The following is a 20,842-nucleotide window of genomic DNA, read 5'->3' as shown; positions in this document are numbered from 1 at the left end:
GTTATCGACGTCTTCAAGGTGTTCACGGCTGAGTATCTGTAATAGTGCGAGGAACAAGTGACACTGGTGAAAAACTGCAAACAGAGTGGAAACGGTGATGGAATAGTAAATGAAGAGCATCCAGAGAGGGTCACTTTCATGCAGACTGCCTTTGGCATCCCTCTCAAAATCTCTGAGTACAAGTGTTCCACTCAACCCCCACCGTGACACATCCAAATGTTTGCGATTCTGATGAATAATGAGCACTTAACGACGCCAATAAAAGGGGGAGGGCCCGCACACAATGGAGGCAGGGGCGTTTTCAGCCGCGCGCCAACGCGCCGTTGAACAGAAGATCCCGAAATCAAACCAGGCGCACTTAATTAAAGCGGTGCTCTCTGGGAATTATCTCAAGGAAACATTTGTGTTGATGCTTTCAGTCCTTAAGCAGTCGAGAAATTGGCAGAGGGGAAGCGGCGCTCAGTGAACGCCTCAAGCAGAACAAAACAAGGCAAACACGAGACGTGCACGACGACCAAATGTCAATATGGGCTTATAATGCATTTCTTTCTGATGGCAGCAGTCAAACTGCAGCTAACAACACCAGTAAGAGGTTTGATAGGTTCAATAGACACAAACTGTCACTCAGCAACACAGAATCACTGGTTTGTTACAGTATATTTATAGATTATGTGAGTTTCTGATTACGTGAGTGTGATGAGAAGAGGAGGATTCTCGGTTTGAGTCCAGGTGCAGACAAAACTTGGGAGTTGTTCTGGAAGTAGGGGGAGGTGCCAGGACGCATTCAGAGCACTGTCAAGGTACCCTTGAGCAAGCTAGCGACCCCCCCCCCTGCTCGCACAGGGTCCTGACTTTGCCCATATGCAGCTGGGATAGCCTCCAACACCCTCACTGTCGCCCCTGAAAGGAATAAAATGTTCCAGAGAGGGAAAAAAATATTTTCTTCCCATTTTAGGAAGCTGAGGAAAATCTGCACCTCGCTATATTAAGCTGAGGGCAGTGAAGACGCCTCCTTGTAACCGAGACTATAAAATCTATGGAGGGATGAAAATGGAATCTAAAAAAAGAAAAATGGAGGTGTGAATGACACACAGACCCTCGCCAGATTCTAGATTCTCTGTCTACACTGATACTGATGAACAAAAGGATAAGACATGGAAATATCCACTCGTGAACATGCTGCAGTTATTATGGGCAATTACGGAATTTGGGTTTATTGCCTCTCAATCCTCTGCACCGTAGTTAGGGTTAGGGTTAGAAACGGGAGAAGAGATGCATCTCCTTGGTACGCCGCTGAGCAGAGGACACAACAGAGGCGGAGCGCCGACCGGCAGGTAGGCCGACATCCGCAGCCTCAAAACCCAACCATTAAAGAACGTGGTCAATGGTTCAGCTGACTGACGACATCATCCATGACCACTGATCTCACCAAGGGTGGCCGCCATCCTCGCAGCACGTTCGCTTACACGGCTCAATAACGGTACTTGGAAGCGCTGGTGGGCGCGACGACTGTGTCTTTGCTTTAAATAACGCCACGCAATAAAAACACCCCAGCAGGCTAATATGAAAGCGTCTCACACGGCGTTTCATGGAGGCTTACTGGGGCTCCAGTGACAACAGAAGGGGTGCGCCTCAGGTAGAAACCTGGGATTTCATTTGATTTCCGTTCGACAATTGTGGAAAAGACAATTAGATAATTAGTCAGAAAAGGGGCTGTGTTGCGCAAACCTGCGGGTGATTCTGTGTGTCAATTAGTGTAGAGACAGAAGTGAGATCAACACAACAGCAGAAAGCCCGCCTGCAGGAGAACGCGGCGGTCCACTGCTCATATCAACAACCATTAAGAGAAAGACGGAAACAGACTTTGGAGTCGCCCGTCTGTCTTCGCTCCCCTTGGCGATGCGCAGGAGCACTTAACCTGCTAGCAGGGTGCTCAGCGGGGGTTCCACCCCAACACGGGGGCCTGTCACGTGATGGACGTCCAAAGGGGACTTGAAACAAAAGGCCACAGGCAGGCGAGGTGCAAACTGCCCACCTGTGTACTTACAAAGGAACGGTGAGAGCTCCGTGTTCTTAAAGAGTGCTGAGCTGCACAGGAGAAATCCCAGCAGCCCTAGTGAACACTGACCACAGCACTGGCAGGCCTGCTCTCTCACACACACACACACACACACACACACACACGCACACGGGCGCGCGCAGGCGTTTAATGTCCAGAGGACTCCCCACAGTAGATCAAAACAATAGCTTTTATCCCATTGAAATGTGTGATTCAAACATCTGGTGAAGCAGAAACCCAGAGTGAGTGACAGTCCGGCGCCAGCTGGGCTTTAATCTCAATCCCTCACACGGACATCTGATAACCGTTTCATGGTCCCGTTTTACATGTCACACAAGTGCAAGAAGTGACCACCCACAGGGGCTGGGGGGAGGATAACGACACGCTGCACAGAGACGTCAAACACCAGGATGTCATCTGAATCTGAAACGCGGGATCACATCACGGCAAGTGGCGGGGACCGCGATGGCGCAACGATGACTTAACCATCCTGGCCTCTGCGAGCGCGCCTACAAATCAAACCGTCAACGAGGAAAATCAATCAATGTAATGGAAAGGAAAGACTGAAAAGTGCCAGCACGGGAGAGAGACAGACAACCGCCGCCCCCGCCAAGCCTGCTGCGGAGCGCTGTCCTCCAGGGAGGCTTGACGAGGCCATTCAATTGCCGAGGCTGACGACTGACAATGGGGATCATGTCCAGAGGATAGAAATAGAAATTAGAACAAAGGAAACGGCCGAGCGCAGCGGGCCGCCTGTGGCTGCCTACAAGCTAGGATGGTTTCAAAGACACACCGCCTCAGAAATCCCAGTCACCTCTTTATCCATCCATCCATTCACTGGTATTGAAACCAGTTGGGGACGGACAGGCCTGTGCTCGTGTGCCATAAATCGCCATTCCCTTTGCACGGGTGTGCGGTGGGAACATATGTCCTGTCAGTGGATGGCTGATGCGGCGTGAAGCGGCTCAACCGCACAGCTAAGACGCGACAGCCGCGCGTCAGCCCCTCTGCTTTGTTGTCACCTGCCAAACATGACGGCCGCGTCCCTCCTGCTGGCGGCAAAGTGCACGCCGGAAAAAAGAAAAGAGCAAAATAAAACAAAACAACAACGCGGCGGCGGCGCTGCGTCCTTGCGAAGCAAAGAAAACCCAATCGGATGGCGCGTCACGCGCTCTCCCACCGTCGGCTGTAGGTGGACATGCGTTCCAGATGGTATGGATTTATTTGCGGGATGCACCATGACTAAAGCCCCCAAATCTGGTCTATTTTATAAGTGCGGGGGGGGATTATGTGATTGCGGCCTGCGTGCGTCTTCATTGTGCATGATTGTAAGCGCCAGATTTATTCATTTATTTTTTTAAATGTGGTGCTTTTATTCACATTTGAGCCTTTAAAAAAACATCTCTGGACAAAAAGAAAAACTGAGCCACGCTTTGCGAGCTGAATATTATAGCCAACATTTCCTTGGTTGATGTATTGAACCGAATCGCTTGCTGACCCTGTAATAGGAGTAATTATACCAGCTGGATCAGCGAATAGGCCTCCACCCACGGCGCTGCGCACCCCATCGATCACATTTCCTCCGGAAGCCTTCACATGACTTTACTTAGTTTTTTGGCTCAGAAATAAGCACATTTATTTGACAGGAAGAAAACAAGTCTACTTTGTTAAACTTGCATCTCCACATGTTCTGTACCTGAGGCGGAACGCCAGCGTGATCCAAACTGGTTTAGTCCAAAAATAGGACCTGTGGGATCTTCAGCTCTTTTGTTATTAGACAAACATGAATTTTATATTCCTCCTACTACAGAAGAAGGGGCAGGGGGGCAACAATTACAATTCAAAGGTCATGCTCTTTAGAAAAGGAGGAATAAAATGGGAACCAACTTTGGCTATCATTAGACAGAAGGAAAGAGGATGCTCGTGCATGCCTGACAGCTCCCGGTGGCTATCCTTTTCCCGATTTAACTTTGACCAGCGCTGCAGACTGGAAGTGAAGCTCGCCGACGCCGTGAGCCGCAGCAGCTTGCACGTTTCAAAAGTGGAATGCAAAGGTAACCCTGGAGCACAGATGAATTTTCATTCTTAGTGACTGGAGCTGGCGGACAAGATCCCGCATTGGGGATCGGGCACGTTGGGATGGGCAGAGGGTACTTTGCTGTAATAAGATGGTTGAGACGCAGAAATCTAGAAGAAAATGACAATAGAGAGGAGGGCGGGGAGGTCAGAGGCTGCATTCATCAACTTGCACGGTCCAAGCAAACGTGCGTGCAGCTTGCCAGCTAGATTATTAGATGGCTTCTGCTGCATTAGAGGAGATGACACACTACATTTTCCCTGATGGCTCCGCACCGCCAGGCTACCACTGCTATTGTTGTTTGTCGCTACATGGCGAGGTACGATTATGCAGCGCAGTCTGTCGGCGGCTAAAAATGCTAGCATTTACCTCAAAGTAAAATGCGAACCTGACAGAATCCTGCTCCAACCTCTGAAATATCACATTCACCTCACCGATTCCATTAAATCCAAAGATGTGTAGTTCAATTTTAATTGGAAATTTACTGACAGGCCTGTTTATCACTGCCCACATCTCAGTTAGTCAGACCTCTGGTAGCTTCTTGGGTGAGGAGCAGAACAAAGCGCTGTCGTGCTGTAATTCACGATAAACTCTTGCTGGTGGCACCAATTCAAAATACCCCCCCCCCAACCAGCATGTTTACACACTGTTTCATGTTGGAAACAGTGTGGCAAAGCTGTCAAAACACCTCCAATATCAGTCAAGAAGCAAAAAATAAATAAGTAAACAAGATAGAACTGGGTAGATTATAAAAAAAAAAAAATCACACAATCATGAAACATATCTAAATAATGTGGTAGCTATGGTAACTAGACATATATGGTCAGATGAGTATCACACACACACACACACACACGTTAATGTACAGTCTTATCATTTCAAGAGCTCCTGAAACCTGAGGGCTGCTCAGAGAACCATGCTAAAGTTCTGCACCGCAGACCGTATCAGCGGCTCCAACAGCGTGGACCTGAACCTGACAGCTCTGGAGCCGGCGCTTGTCCAGCGAAGGTCACGGCGGGGAGAAGGGATCCCGGGCAGCGTACCTGAACAGATGAATAACAAGTGAGCGCGGGGATGCTCCATGCTGTGCAAAACCTGCGTCGAGAGTCGTGCCAAAAGATAATCAGGGAGCTAAAAATGTTCCAATATTAAATTGGGATTTGCTTTTCCTTGGATAAATCCAGTGACAGTGGCTCAATAATCAGGTGTACCAGTGTAAACCAGAGTCATTGGACAGCCAGGCTAATATTAGTAACTCAAATTTAGGCCCGAGCGACTCTGTGATTCTAAAAAGCCACAAAAACAGCGACATGAATGCCATGTTGTCACCTTAATAATTGCAGGATGAACACGATTGGAACCAATGCTCCAGCGGTCCCCAACCTCAGCAGCTCATTATTAGAAAGAAGCCCAGTGGAGCTCGTTAGAGGACGAGGGGAGACGCGGTAAATAAGGTTAATTGGCCGATCTGTCAGACCCGGGAAGATGCTCGCACTGACACGGAACAACTAGAACGTGATTTCATCCTCTGTGCCCCCCACGCCTTTCCCTCCTGTTTGCCTTCATTAGCAATGTAAAGGACCGTGACGTGGAGGCTGGAGATGGTAGCCAAGGTGGGTCGTGTTTCACACCACAAGTGATCAATGTGGGGCCAGGAGCCCTCTGTATTCATTAATATCACGCTACATACGTGTGTAAACACTTATGTACTCAGAAGACTTAGAAAACATGTCACTGGCACTAGTGGGATAGCAAGCATGGATGAACACTAATGCTTCCAGTAAATTAGCATATCGCAGGTTAATGTAATCTAGTTATTATTGTAATACATTAGCCCTCTTACCTGGTACGAAGCAGTGGTGGAACAATCACCTCCAAGGGTAACTCATTAGTTCTGAGTGAAAGGAGCGGACACCGGAGAGCCAAAAGGTTTAATATGCACGACATCGGCCGGCTCTGCTTACTCTCGTCTTGGTGCTCTCATTTGTTTTTCTGGCTCTGGATGTTCGGGGCAGGGCTGCTAATGGCTGAAGCTGCCGCCTGGCTGTGGGCGTCCTGCTAAGTCATCAGGATTTTAGGCCATTCCTGCTAATGGCACGAGACAGTTAATTAAAGGTCTCATCTTGTGGGAAATGTATCCAGCTTTACGTTCACTGAACCAATCGCAGCACCGCGAGGGGGGGCAGAAATTCCAACATCATACGTCTTAATTAGCTTAGTATGGTATGTGCTGCTCGCAGAGAAAAATATCAATCGCCAATTGCTGCTGATAGATTAGTATTGATTAATCTGTCGCTGCAGAGCGAGGCTGGTTTCACTGCAAAGCCAGTGGATTGATTTCATTATATATATATATATATATATATATATATATAAAAATATATATACACACACACACACACACACATACATATATGCTCCTAACCGCTAATTTTTGATGAAGATGAAAACGATGGTCTGGTTTTCATGGTAATCAAGGCACAGGGAGAAACGCTCATCTTTAACGATGGCCGTAGTCTGAAAGTAAGAAGGGTCGCTGGGAAAAGGTAACGGTGATAGCTTTAGGGCTCCTCCTCCTCCTCCTCCTACCATTCATGTCCACTTTCACTCTCCTCTGAACCCCCCGCCCCCCGCAGAAAAAAGCTGCAAAACACAAAGCTCGTCACCTAGGCAACATGGAATGCCCGGCAACATAGAGTGGCAGGATCACAGAGTGCAGAGCTGTGCATTTTTCCTGTGACCTCCAGCCAACACACAAAACTCACAACAGCACAGCGGCGGTTTTCTGAGCAGCTTTGCGCCACCGCAGTGGTCGCTCAGATTTTCTTCTCCTCCCAAAGTTTGCTCGCCACTATTACAGACCCTCGACGAGGGTTGATGTCTGGAGTCCTGAGTCCACGTCTGAAAATGATGTCTCAGGCTCCCTCAACCTCTCGTCACACTTTGAGCCCGATGAATCCTGGCATTTTCATCTTGCGGAGAAGAAATCCATTAATGGGAAAAAAAATATAATTTAGTATATTCTGGTGTCAGCTGACCCCAATTTTGGGGAATACAGGTCTGCTGAATCAACACCTGAGCAGGTGAAGCAAGCATGATTGAGTCCCACAGGCTCGTACAGTAGATACCAGCGCTCGATGGACTGACACCCCATCCCAAATAGGGATCCATCAGACCAGTGTCAGACTTAATTATTGTTCTTTGTTGCAAGTAATATTCTTGATTAATTTCACTGATAAATGGGAATAAACGCTGAGTAATGTGGAGGGTTCTTGCTGCCGCGTTGTGTCTTTTCCTGTACATGCTACCGAGCGGAGGACAATTATACACAATTAAACGGAAAAGTCGGGACATTTGTGAAAGTTGGGGGCATCTGGGCATTTCCAGACAGGGTCAAAGGGCTGTTTGACAAGATGAGATGGAAAGAGGATGTTGGAGTTTTTTGTTTTTCCAATTCAACAAATGTCAACTGTCCAAAAGTTTCAGATGCAGCCACGGCGCTTCAGCCAGCGCTGGATCCTCCAACCGCACGGCCAAGTTCGATTTTCCCCGTATCAAGAACTAAACTTTTAGAAGTGATTGATGTTGTGTTTTTTATCTAAGAGAGGGAACCGTCATGCTGAAAGCGAACCACTCGTTCCACGTCAGTGGAGACCTTATTGAGACGTCTTTCTGCACCCGCTGATAGAAAAGTATACCAGAAAATGACAAGTGCACCAAAGCAATACGATGACGCCGCACCGATGAAAGATATGCGAGCGATAAAATCCTCAACATGAGGGTAATTTCTAACATAACCTGATGTGTAGCGAGTAATCTCATTTTCTATAGGACCTTAATGCTTTAATGGCTCCCATTATGTCATATAGAAATAATGAACCAAGCCAAATGGTTCTCATTTCAGTACCAAAGCTAAATCATTTTTTCCAATCAAGAGAGTAGCCTTAATCCTGCAATAAACACGTGTGCGGAGTGGAGGATTGTGGGTGACCTTGGCTGATGTATCGTTTTATTTAAGCACCGTCTTTTGACCAATCCCCTATAATTGCTTGGTTAAGCTTGGGTGTTGGGAACCTGGTTTCAAACGGTTCCTAAACTGTCGCCGAACTGGACCAGACGGCTTTTTACAACCACGGGAAAATGAAAAAACTGAAAATTCAGCCGCGAGAACGGGGCTCAGCTGAGGCAACACATGCAGGATTAATGACAAATCAATAGCTCCCCATAAATTTGCATGAATGAATACCTTTGTGTCAAGCTGTGTCCACGTTACTCTGTAGCTGGAATCAAGTCACGCCTGTTTCTTAATAAATTGTTTAAAACATCTCCAATTATCCTTTGTTTGTTTCATGTCCTGTGAAATATCAGGAGCTGTTCTGAAAATATGATGAAGAAGAACGTTAATACTGTAAAGAAAGGTCTTGTGAGACACAAAGGCTCGGCTACAGCGATGTTAGCAATTCAATTCACTGCCTGCTTGCAAAGAGCTGCAGTAACAAGAGAAAGGAGCACGCCTGTTTTCCTCCCTGTTGTGGAGCCGATTCAACCCATGCAAGCAGCAGCCGCGGCTCCGACACCCCTCACATCGGCCACTTACAGCTTCCCATTCAACAGGTTGAATGCAGACGCTGCAACTATAAATACATTTGAATTAAAAACACACCTGAGAAATGATATCGCTGACAGCTAATGAAGGCCGTACGCTGCTAACGCTCTTCATCATAAGGGTAACGGTGCTAGCAGAGGGGTGTCGGAACCCCGTCCTAGAGGACTGCAGTCCAGCTGGGTCCTACCGGAAAACGGCTCTCGCCAAGGCAAGTGGGAGCCCTGGTGAAACGTCAGCTTCCATTTACTTCGGACCTGGGAATGACATCACGGGCGACTTTTCAGCGCAGCAGTTACAAAGTCGGAAAACAAGACGGCGACCTCCCCAAAGGCAATTCTTGGGCTTGCCTGGTTCAAATACAAACAACTTCCGGACAAACATGTTGGATGAAGAGAAAACACAAAACGCTGAATGTAGCCCTTTTTTATTTTTTTCCCTGCATATTTCGTTGTTGACAGTTTGGAAAGGCGAGCACTCTGTTTACACTGGGGGCAGCCATCTTTGAAAGCCAGCTTCCTAATGAGGAATATCCAGTCGGAAATCTGACCTTGGGGGGGCAGTCCTCCGAATTGTCTGCTCGGTCGGTCAGAAAACCCAGTTGGATTACAGATTCCTTGGTTTCCGCCACCCCTGCTCTAGTAGATAGATTTACCAAATATAGCTTTATCTTTAGGCTTTATTTTCGTTGTCTGATTCCAGTTCAAATGTCATGAGAAGTTCCAGCACATTTAACTTCAATATTCCAATACGTCTATGTTTAAGCAAGTATTCAAATCTGGACTTTTCTCTAAACTCAATTAAAAAAACTTCACAAACTTAATGGCAAACTGAATGGCCGCGGAGTTCCATGAACATCTATTCCTTCTCCAGAACAGACGGCTGCAAATTGATTCCGGTATTGAGATGTACAGTGTGGAAAGCAGCGGCTCATTGCAGATCCTGACATTGTTTTCAAGCCGGCCAGAAATGGAACACCCCGGTGCTATTCATCATGTGCTGCTCAATTATGAATGTCTGAAAAGTTGAACATGCTGCAGTCATATATTTCCAAGGAATCGGGGGAGAACAGGCTGCGCTCCGAAAGTCAGAAGGTTCGGCTGTTGTTTCCTGGGCGTTGAGAGAAAAGTCCTGTTTTATTTTTTCCTCATAATGTCTGCATTACTAATCAATGAACGAAGAAAAAACAGCACTGGCCTTACTTATTGATTTAACAGCACACATAATATATTCCTGAAATATTCGTTAGGCTGTGTGGCTAATGAAGCGTGTAAAAGCTGATGTATTAGGGCACATCCAGCCCTCTGCTTAATTTTCTTTCTAAAGGCTTAAAATATGGTTGAATAATCAGGGCAGGACTTTTATCATTCCAGTCAGCGTCCTCTTGCAGGCCCAGCTAATAATGGTGAATCAGCCAAAGCCACTGGGGTTCCCGGACTTAATTATCCACCACGCTTTTGTCTAAAGGCGCTCAATAGAAGATCTGAAGCAGTCTTAGATGTGTCCGATCTGATCTTCTAACTGATGAGATTCCACTTCCTTTATGGCACTAATTACTGAAATTAGATCTCCAGCAGAGGAGCCTACTGTACAGAAGTGCAAGAGACTCTTTAATCTCCACTGTAGCCGAGACTCCTCCCCTGCCATACGAGCTGCTGTTCTTCGAGAATTAACAGATCCTCGCGCTCACATTTGGAATCCCGGCTGAGAAATGCGATAAAAGGTGAAAGTTTGTAACTCCTTGGCGACCTGCTGGTGGCTCTTTTCTCCACCACCTTGCCTTCAAGTCCTCCGACTCTCCCACGTGAGTATAAAGACGCGGTTATGGCCGACCTTGAACGTCGGAAACAAAACCTCGCCACCAGCGAAGCCTCATTATCCGTCATATATAATTAAAATCGGAACACTCCTGCTTCAAAGAAAGTTTATTCTTGAGGTTTTCTTATTGTAATCAGATTCTCAAGTGTATGAACAGGTAACCCGACGGAGGGACGAGACACTTCAGAGTATGAATGCAGCTAATAAATTAGCAGAATGACACTTTCAAACTAGCCTGACTAGAGAATAATAAGAAATGTCTCATCTACAAGGCGTTGGTGGACTTTCACAGCTCGGGAGGCTTCTTTTTTTAACGAGTTTTCAGATAAAGTGTGAACGGAACTTCGGTTTAAAAGTTTTCCGTTATCATGGACCAATATCCTCAGCATTTACACTTTTAATAAAATGGCGGCCAGAGAAAAATGTTCATTTTTTTGACCAAAAAAACCCCCAAAAAACTGTCATTGTGTGACAGCTGCTGAAACTCTTCTCAGTTTTCACGTAATTATCGGTTACCTTTGACTTGGATCGGTCCAAGCAAAAGCGGCGAGTCGTTCGGGTTTGCGGAACAATGCAGATTTGTCCTCGGGAGGAATCCACAGATTCCGCCGACCATGTTCTTCCTATAGGGTTCAAACTTCCTTCAAGTAATCAAGGAGTGGCACAACAGGGTCATGGATAAAACGGGCCCATTTTTAATAAGCCACTTTGCCAAAATAACTTTACTTTGAAGTCCAGTCAAGGGAATTAGGCAGAACGTTTTAAGTAATTAATCCCTCATTTGAGTCACTTGCACCTTAACATTTGCCACAGAGGTCTCTCTAAGTATCCTCCACACGCATTTGAGCTCAAAGTGACAAACCCAGATTTCCAAGGCCCCCTGGAGAGACATGGAAGTAACGTTAGAAACTTAGCAGGAGCAGCAAAAGACTTTGAAATCATATAATCACGTTAAAAATGCTTAGTTCTTTTTTTTTCTTTAGGTTAATTGAAGGTCGCGGTGGGTGAGTGTGGTTGTTTAATTAAATTTGCCAGCCATAAAACTTTAGAGGGGCATTATGCAAATGTGATTTTAATTGCTGTCCGTTCCAAATGTCATCAAAGTAGAACAGCCAGCGTTTATCGCACGCGACTCTGAAGAATTAAATAAAAAACCTTCAGAAGTGACTGATTTCACTCCAGTCCATCGCAAATGCAGACACTCCCACCCAGATATTAATATCGATTCTAATTTAAATAACTTTAAACCAGTTCATGTGGATGAGAAACGACAGGTGATGATTTGACATTTCTCATTAGCACCTTACTAACGCTTCTGTGAATACACCCCTATAATAAGGCTGCCATCTGTTGTAATGCATCACAGTTATCTGGTGCAGGTTTTTCCTTTGCTGTGGGGTGGCGGTCTCTTTGATCGGTGCATTTCTTTACTTGCCAAGTGCATGTACTGATGTCTTAAATGCATCTATGGCCAGCAGAGTTTGGTCGATTTAAGGTACATGCCAGCCACTGGTGCTTGAAATTGCACAGTTCAAAGGGCACCGATTGTGGTTACACACTAGGAAAATCAAATATTGGCAAAGGCTGCCAAGGAGAATTATACAGGGAGGGAGGGAGGGAAAAGTTAAAACAGGGAGGCAGGGACTGTAATGACGGGGGCTTGATCAAATATTGATTGGCTGGAGCGGCACAGAAGGTGGAACTGTTGAGGAATCCACAATCCAGAGACCTGTGCGATCTGCTCCAAGAGGAAATGGAGTAACTCTGACTCTTCATCCACTCCTGTATTATTGATATGAACAGATTTATTCCAGCACACGCAGACAGAGCTGGAATTAATCCGGAATAAAATAACAAGGAGCAGAGCAACTCTTTCTCTGGCAGAACCTTGAGTCCAGTGGGCATCAGTTATTTAAAATATAGCGTTTTAATAACGTGATTTCACAGGCAACATTTCCCTCAAACCCCCCCGAAAACACAGAAAAGGTTGATCTACGATCGTATGAATGGAGCCTGGAGCAAATCTCAGTTCTGTTTGTTGGATTATCACCAATTCGATTAATTTAACTGCTGAGAGCAGAAGCAGGGAAACGGCCGATGATACAATCGCCATCACACATCCATCCTTCAATAGAAAAACAAAGCAATTATTCAACACAAAGACACGAGCCCGGTTCGGGATTTCCTCTGCTCATCCACGAGTGCATGAATGAACGTCAGGAGCAGAAGTCGTCCTCAAGCTGCGGGGTCTCACGGGACCTTCATTATGTGGGGGCCGCGGGTTATTAATGAACTTCCAAAAACCTTTCTGCTTTGTAAATCCCATGGAATAATATACCGGTACTTTTTTTTACAGAGGCGCCAACGTTTAAATCTCTAAATCTGAGAACCCGCCTTCAGAAACTCTGGTGTCCTCCCTAATCTTCAGAAAGGTTCCTCGGTCATCTAAGGCTGCACAATTCTGCAGAAAATACAAATCGCGATTGTGGGGGGGTGCTTAGAATTGAGATTATGACTCTTTTTTTCCTCCCCACGTAACGTTTACTGACCTATTGAAAAGGAACAGTTAAAAGGTCATCTAGAGTTAGAAGCAATGAGATTTCCCTCCACCACAGAGCAGGAGGGTCGTCAGCAGAGGGGCTAGTTGTGAACAAATGTGAAACTTTTGAATATAGACGTGACCTGATACTGATTCAAGTGAACACGTGGAGCCGTTTCACACACAAACTCGTCATTTCTCAAGTACAGATGCGTGTTAATGAGGTCGGAAGCCCTTTCTTGATATGATGTGGAATCAATTGCGAGCTATAATATGCAAATAAGATCTCTGCGTTGACTGGAATTGTTAGGGCCTTCTTCTCTCCAGAAGTCGAGCAGAGATCTTATTTGGAGAACTATGACCTGGATGATTGAGACTCTACACAGACATCGAGCTGTAATATGGGAAAAGAATATGGCCAGCTGGGTAATATTACTATTTTATTAAGCAATAAAAGTTGGGCAGCAAGGCTACGGATGACATCGACTAAGTCACCATATGAAGCAACACAAACCATGAAATCCGTGCCGTTTTTTGGAATGACTTCCTGTTTACTCGACACATTTCAAAGCATCAGTACACCAGGTAAAGTCACTACTTTGCAACGCACCTTAGACCGTCATTGTCTGGCTGAGATGTGAAGCTGTTCCACAATGTTGAAAGCGAAACCTTTTTCGGGCACGAGTTCGGTTCGGGCGGGCGACTTATCACTTGGGTTTGGGTGGCTATCCTTAACTCTCCTTCCCTCCGCCAAGGCTTTCCTCCAACTTTCCTCCGCTTTCATGCCCTCACTCATTGCTAATGCTCGACTCAATCACGCTAACGCTCAACTCACGCTTCAACTAACTTGGCAAGAAGAAAGACGTGTTTGCCTGTGATCAAGCTTCTAAAATATAATGCTAAATTAGAATTGTGTCTAAAAATGAGTTTGGCAGTGTGTGTGTGAATCGAGATCACGATTTTTTTTTTTAACCAATTTATGATGAGGGCCTATGCTCATCAATGATTCAGGTTTATAATCTGAAACAAGCTCCAGCTTTCAGCCGTGAAGCCCCAGAAAGGAAACTTGGAACTCTGAGGAGTCCCGAAGTGTCTGCAGGCAAACAAGACTTATTAGTCTGGGAAAAAAGCATTGTCCGAGGTGCAGATGTCCGTCGTGCACTTCCCCTGAACTCAGTCGGAGAAGAGTAAATGCGTGCCACATAAATAAGTGAACACACACTCATCTTTTTATTCTCTCTGTACACAACCATCTTCTTTTATGCTAGCGGACCTGTTTCAGACAAGGTGAAAGGGAAGAACCTTCACAAATGCATCCAAGCTGGACATTTTCCACATTAAAAATAGACTGGTAGTACATTATTTACAAATGAAAGGTTTTTATATCGCCCTCATCGGTCAGCAAGTTGAACACCAAGAAAAGAGACACATTCTTTAATAAAGCAGAAGCTGTCAAAACAGTAAAAAATACCTTTGATATTTGGTCCCAGGACTAAAGAGGGACTGATCAAAGGAAGCCAATTTTACCACTGCTCATTAATACAAAAAATGCTATTTTTATTTAAAAGACACAACTCTGCAGCTCGGACCATGTCAGCACACCTGATAACCATTCTTTTACTGTGTAATCAGATGTTTCATGCAAGCTGACCGAGCCGGACGTAAAGGCCCAAGTTCTCTGGTCGGCTACGTCTGCCACATCTCTAAGCATTTGCCACAGTCCTGAAGGTGAGCGAAATGATGTCACTTATGGGAATTGCTGTCTTATTGTCAAATAAAAGTATCTGAACATCAAAAATCTCTGAAACTGTTGGTCCCTCACGTTGCAGCTCAAGCTTGCATTTGTTGAGCAGTCACGGAGTCACATCCCTCGGCTCACCATTGAACTCTGTTGGGTCTCGACAACATCACAGAATTAATAATGACTTTCCACCATCCCATAAACACGTAGCATACTCACCCAAAGCAACACGTGTGATTACAGCTATAAATTAAGGCCAACAATTATGCAGCAGTGTACCAATCAGGGCACATGTGCCCGAGGTTGCTGACCCCAGCTCACTCTCTGGTGATTATAATAAGCACGTCCGTGTGTTCACCACTGGCCAACGCTTCGATGGGATTTACATCATTTCCTGCTTTGTTGTCGACCACTATTATACAAGGTTAGGTCGCTGCTCTCTGTTTACGTTGCTTTCACTAAATTATTTTCCTCTTGTGTCTCCCTCTGTCTGCCTGGGGAGGTCACACCTTGTGGGTGTGGATCAGCTCTGGCATGAGGAGCAACGCAATCAGACGCCAATCAGTCAGCAGCGCCGATATCAGACATCCACCACCGAAGTAAGCTGTTCGGCGTTCGCCAGCGTTGGCATTTCAGAAAGAAAAGACACTTCTCGTTCCTTTGGTGCTTTCGTCAGGTTCACGAACAGAACTGAACAGCTACGTCGACCAATTTTAGGGTGCCGATACAACACTGCAGTGCATTTATAGCCAACTGGCATTCATTTGGCGATGTCAACATTTTCCCCGCGTTTTATTTCATCAGGAAGCAGAAGGTAACCTTTGAGCATCTGTATGAAACAGAAGGTGCTAATTTGCTTCCAGACACATTTTTCTGACTGCTTTCAATGTGAAAATACATTCTATTTAAGAGCCAAACGTCCTGGTTTACAACAGCGGTTCACAGAACAATCATTATTTACTGGCTTGTGACATTTTTCTGCTTTCCGTGTCCACTTTTTCAGACTTCTTCAGTTTGTTTCATTAGAAGAGTTTCTCACTGAACCTTGAATACTGTTGAGCTGACACATTCTGGCCTTCGTGACAGAGAGCAATTAGCGAGTGTAAGGTTGAACAGCTTGAGACCCCGAGGCTGCACTTCTTTTTAGTGCCTGTTGGATGGATCCATTTGATAATGTCCCCACACTCGACATCACCGTGAGCTCAGTCCAATAATGAACAGACCCCTTGCCACGCCAGCTAGACCTCTACATAACAGGTCACGTAAATGTAGGAGCTGAAACGGCAACCGTGCATCAAACCTACGCCACGGTGTTCCGCAATGCCACATAATAAGCCCCCCGCAGAGGCACAGAGTATTCTCAACAGCTCTCATTTAATGTGTTGATTTCAGAAGCTCGCTGCATGCGTTTCCCCCTCACATCCAGACTTATTTAGGCGTTAAAGCACATTCAGAATAAAACCAGGCCAGGCAGGAAAAATTTAACAGCCTGTACAAGTCTGAGGATGATAGAAGACGCTGCTGGAAATAAAATGCAAAAACACGTTTGGTTAAATCAAAAATTGCCGTGTGTGTGAAAACAGACACCAAGAGCCAATTTTCCAAACCATGTGCTTTTTTGCACAATTGTACGCCCCCCCCCCCCCCCAAAAAAAAACAAAAACAGGACCACGTCAAATATCGTGGTCTACTTTTAAACAATCCCAGAAGCCTTTGATGAGGATTACAGAACACAACAGGTTGGCACTTTGGGCAAGATGCCACCCCCATTTATAGCACGGCATCAGATTACCCTGCAGGAATGACCTAAACAAGGAAAAGTCCTCTTCGTTTTCCACACATGTTGACCGGCGCCTAGCCACATCTGGCCGAACAACTCCTCCAATCCACGATACGCTCTGCTACATGAAAAATAGGGATAAGCGAAACACGGCCCCTTTTTGCTGCATTCGTGAATAAAATATGTTCAGGGACCTTCATCAGCGGGCACCTGTGTTTTATGGGTGGGAGGGAAATAAGGAAAGGAATAGTTGGTGGATCCCGACAATAAAAGTATGAGCTGCAGGTTCTCCGACGCCTTTATGGGACGCGTTGATGAAACACAACAGGTGATTTAACTTTTCCAGCCTCGGCGTTTATTTCCAAAAGTTTCGAAGGCCTCATTATTCATGTTCCCAGGGGAGGAGGAGAGCTCAAATGTGCATTTATTGCTACTATATTTTAAAATAATCGCCTCTCCCTACAATATTTATCCATTCCTTACTGAACAGGCGCGTGTGAACGGCTGCACTCGGATCTGGCTGGGCGTTCACTTTGTCCGGATTAGCAGCTGCGGCAGCGTTGTGTCTTTTAATGTCATTTTTAACTGCTTTCCACCAACAATCAGTTAATTTCTGAACTGAAGGGCGACTCCTCTGCTGCTGGAGGTACTCGGATAGTGACAGTGCTCAAAATCAGGACGGATATGAAGCGGTGTAACATTTTATCTCCGTCTCGCCGTGTTTGTGCAGCTCCTACGGAGCTCATCCTCATGCTGTCCTCATCTTCAGTGAAGAGCTGCTCTTTGGCATCAGGACGATTAACATGCAGAGCTCATCAGAGCCGAATGGAAATGTAGCCTCCAGATATGAAGAAAGGTGGAAATTGACATCAAGCGTGAACTAAAACAATGACCAGGTGTTTGTGTTTTCATCCAGCGCTATGCACAATTTACCTGCGTTGCTCAGGAAAGTCGCTGAACACATAGATCACTTGTTGACGACTATATTAGCCTGTCAGGGGACGATGCTTGCCGATGGCGGTAGATGTCTTTCTCGCATCATCAGTTTAACCTGGCACATTCCGGAGGTAACAGTTCGTGACAGAGTTTTCAACTCTGCATAAATAATGAAGTTTTTTTTCCCTCTCACCATGTCAATGTGAATAGAAAAAAAGCCCAAGAAAAGCGATACAGGGCTTGTACTTGCTTTTCCAACTATATTAAAAGTTAATCAACATTAATTAATGGATCCTGTAAAGTTCCCAATTCCAAGTCAGTTCATCACAGGAAGATAGGAATGACAGGAAGATAAGTGCAAATGATCACACTCGTGAAGGGGGAAGCAAAACAAGGATGCCTGTTGTTGCTTTCTTCTGTTAGCAACATGTTTTTGGTGGTTTTTAAAGGCTTTTGTTGATTGAAACCCCTGTGACCTTCCATGAGAAGGGCCATTTCACCGCACCTGAGAGCCTTTCATGGGCATTTTATTCTTTTGTTAATACTTCTCACTCTTACAAATAGACCTCTGTGACGAGTGAACAAGCCTTTATAGACATAATCTGAGGGGGAAAAATCAGCTCCATTGTACTGAGTGCTGCATTGCAAGGTGAAGGCTTCTTCAGTTCTGAGACGTTCTGAGAAGCCTTCTGGATAGAAGGCGAAACGTCTTCAAGAGAAGAAACCCAGTCCAGTTGACAGAGAAAACTACCTTGGATACAATGACCTGGATGACTGAGAATTTACACAGACACCTTAAGGTATAGCACAAAACTGACAGTTCACAGCTACAAGGTGTAATCGAGTATCAAATTCTTTCAGCGTTTGCGGGATATTGCAGCAACTAAATAAAAACCAAAGCTAAATATTTGGACTAAACGCTATGTGAAGGACAAAGCATCCGCTCAATGTCAGCCCTGCTTCATTTGCAAACAATGCTTTGGCAATGGCGACAATATTGCAAGGTTCTGTTACACGATAGAACCCCACTGTCCATGGGGGGAAGCTTACTGCGAGAGAAGACAAATTTGGTTTAAACACATCTGTTGATTGGCCACACTGTGGGAATTCACAAAATAATAACGCAGCGAGGGCGGCGGGAGAGAGCTGGGATAAAGGGACCTAAATCCACGATGTGGACAAACAGAAAAGCCGTTTCCCTGGCATCACCCTGCCCTCGGAGATTACATGTCTCGCGTTTTCATCATAACATCCAAGTTGGCTCGCTACCGTTAATAGGACAGACCTCAGTACTTATCCCATCACATTGCACCGCCGCAGTGGGGCAAATGTGTCCGCCACACAGGGCTCTTTAACGTGTCGCATGTTCGCCTTTACAAATGAGGAAATAACACGAAGGGCCGTTTTAGCAACAGCAAACTTGAGGTGCTATTTTCCGTCTTGAGTGAAATGGTCACATTAGGTTGGGAAACAAAGCCGTGGGCTGCATGCAGGTGGACAGCATAGAGGTAATATACTGTAGCTGCAGACGGCAATTCGCAGCCCGCGGTGGTCTGAGGCGGCCTCTGCAGCCCTCCTGGTCCTTCAGCTCGTCCTCATTCACTCATTCAATATACCTCCCCGTCTGCAGGCGAAAGCCCATAAACTAGCTGCTTCATTTCTCCACAGTATTTAATGTGTTTGCTCCTTCTGAGCTCCACTCCAAACCTGCCAAATGCTCGCCTGACATCACATTTCTCAGGCTCCGCAGCAGACAATATGGGCTCATTTTGTGGCAGCCAGAGGCACCGACGCGGGCCACCGCGTGTCTGCCGGGATGAATTACTCCCTAAAATTGCTGATTAAATTGTCAAATTGCCCAAACTTTGCAACATTTTTCACACCTTCCATGCAAAAATGCCGACCTCGCTTGGGTTTTTATTTCGCCTCAGGTGCAAAGAGTTCCCCAAAGCACCTTGTACAGTTCAGCCCGCGATGATTTGGATCGGGTGTGTTCCATTCCAAAGGTTTTCTGCAAATGCCCTGGGCTGTGAATCGTCACCTCTATTTCTGACAGAGGGCCTGGCCTTCAGCATGAGAGTCTCACCTCAGATTGTGCGAGTGTGAATCTGGGCAGGTTTAGGGAATGATTTCACGAGTGCTCCTGGAACACGGCCTCCACAAAGCGAAGCTCGTCTTGGACTGGAACGGAAACCGCTGTTGTTTGGAAGCGAGTTTACGTTGGAGGCTGAAACGTGACAGCTCTCCAAAACGTTGTGTGGGAAGGGGTCTCCACCCAAACAAATAATGTATTTATGCGAAGAAATGCTTTAAAATGCAGTAACAATGTATAAAACAACACCTGCTCATTATTTATTCAGCAGTGGAGGAAACTGGGAGAAATATTGGTAACAGAAGCAGTGCGATTGGTAATCAGGCAGTCAGGTGAAGGCTGGGTTTACCCTATAAATATAGAGCTGTTTACCCAAATCCTCACCAGAATCCTGTCTTTTAAGGTCATTCGGAAGCGAGCAATGGTGTGTCTAGACGACATTTATGCCCTTCCTGCTGGTATGTTCAGCTTGTAGGGGAGGAAGAAGCAGATGGATCACAGCACCAGATGCCTTCTTCTGGGTAAGAAATCCCTCAGGGCAAACTGTCCTGAGCTGTGCGATGTGCACAGAGCGATGATTGCATTAGCTTAGCGGCTAATGAGCGGAGCACCTGGGTCATCCATTCACTACTTTTTGCACCACGCAAAGGATGACCAGGGAGAGGGAAAGCTGAGATGCACCACCTCTGTGCACCACAAGATCACAGGAGACAAACCAACCTAAAATCAACCCATGATCGTGCCAAGAGATTGGCATTTTATTGTGCATCCCTTAGCTAAATATACACAACTAAGTGCCACATTTTTCACCTCCTTTACCCACTGTGAACACATCTTTGTAGATCAGAGGGTCATTGTTCAGCAAAGAAATACATTTTCCTGCTGTTTTGATTTTCAGTACGGTTGCCAAAGAGATTCGGAGGAAAGAAGGAAGGAGCGTTTGTGCTCCTCCAGTGGCCAATTAAAACCAAAGGCGATTATTCGGAATGATTACTGTGCATTAGTTTTACAGTATACTTGCTCCCATAGCTTATTAACATTTCACAGAACTCCGCTGTTGTCTTCTGATCATGTAGGTTTGAGCATTCTTTGAATGTTACGATCCATAGGTTGCTCCTGTCGCAGCAAGTTGTGGAAAGAAGTTACAGCTAAGTTTAGCTTTATTTACTCTGCTTGTAGTGAAATTAATGTAAAAAA

The 20,842-nt window shown here is 45.7% G+C and overlaps 1 long non-coding RNA gene across 1 annotated transcript in view; it reads right to left on the bottom strand.

The window, feature by feature from the left end:
- Window positions 1-3,419: 3,419 nt before the first annotated feature.
- The window catches only part of LOC115251234 (uncharacterized), a 49,413-nt gene continuing 31,990 nt past the window's right edge, over window positions 3,420-20,842 (bottom strand). Inside the window, exon 3 of the long non-coding RNA XR_003889807.1 lies at window positions 3,420-5,179. This is a non-coding gene — a long non-coding RNA (uncharacterized lncRNA). The remainder of the gene's footprint in view (window positions 5,180-20,842) is intronic.

The sequence above is a fragment of the Takifugu rubripes genome, chromosome 10 (genome assembly GCF_901000725.2).
Source record: "Takifugu rubripes chromosome 10, fTakRub1.2, whole genome shotgun sequence".
In the NCBI taxonomy this organism is placed as follows: domain Eukaryota; kingdom Metazoa; phylum Chordata; class Actinopteri; order Tetraodontiformes; family Tetraodontidae; genus Takifugu; species Takifugu rubripes.
The sequence above is the reverse complement of the archived record's forward strand: the minus strand, read 5'-3'. Positions and strand labels throughout refer to the sequence as shown.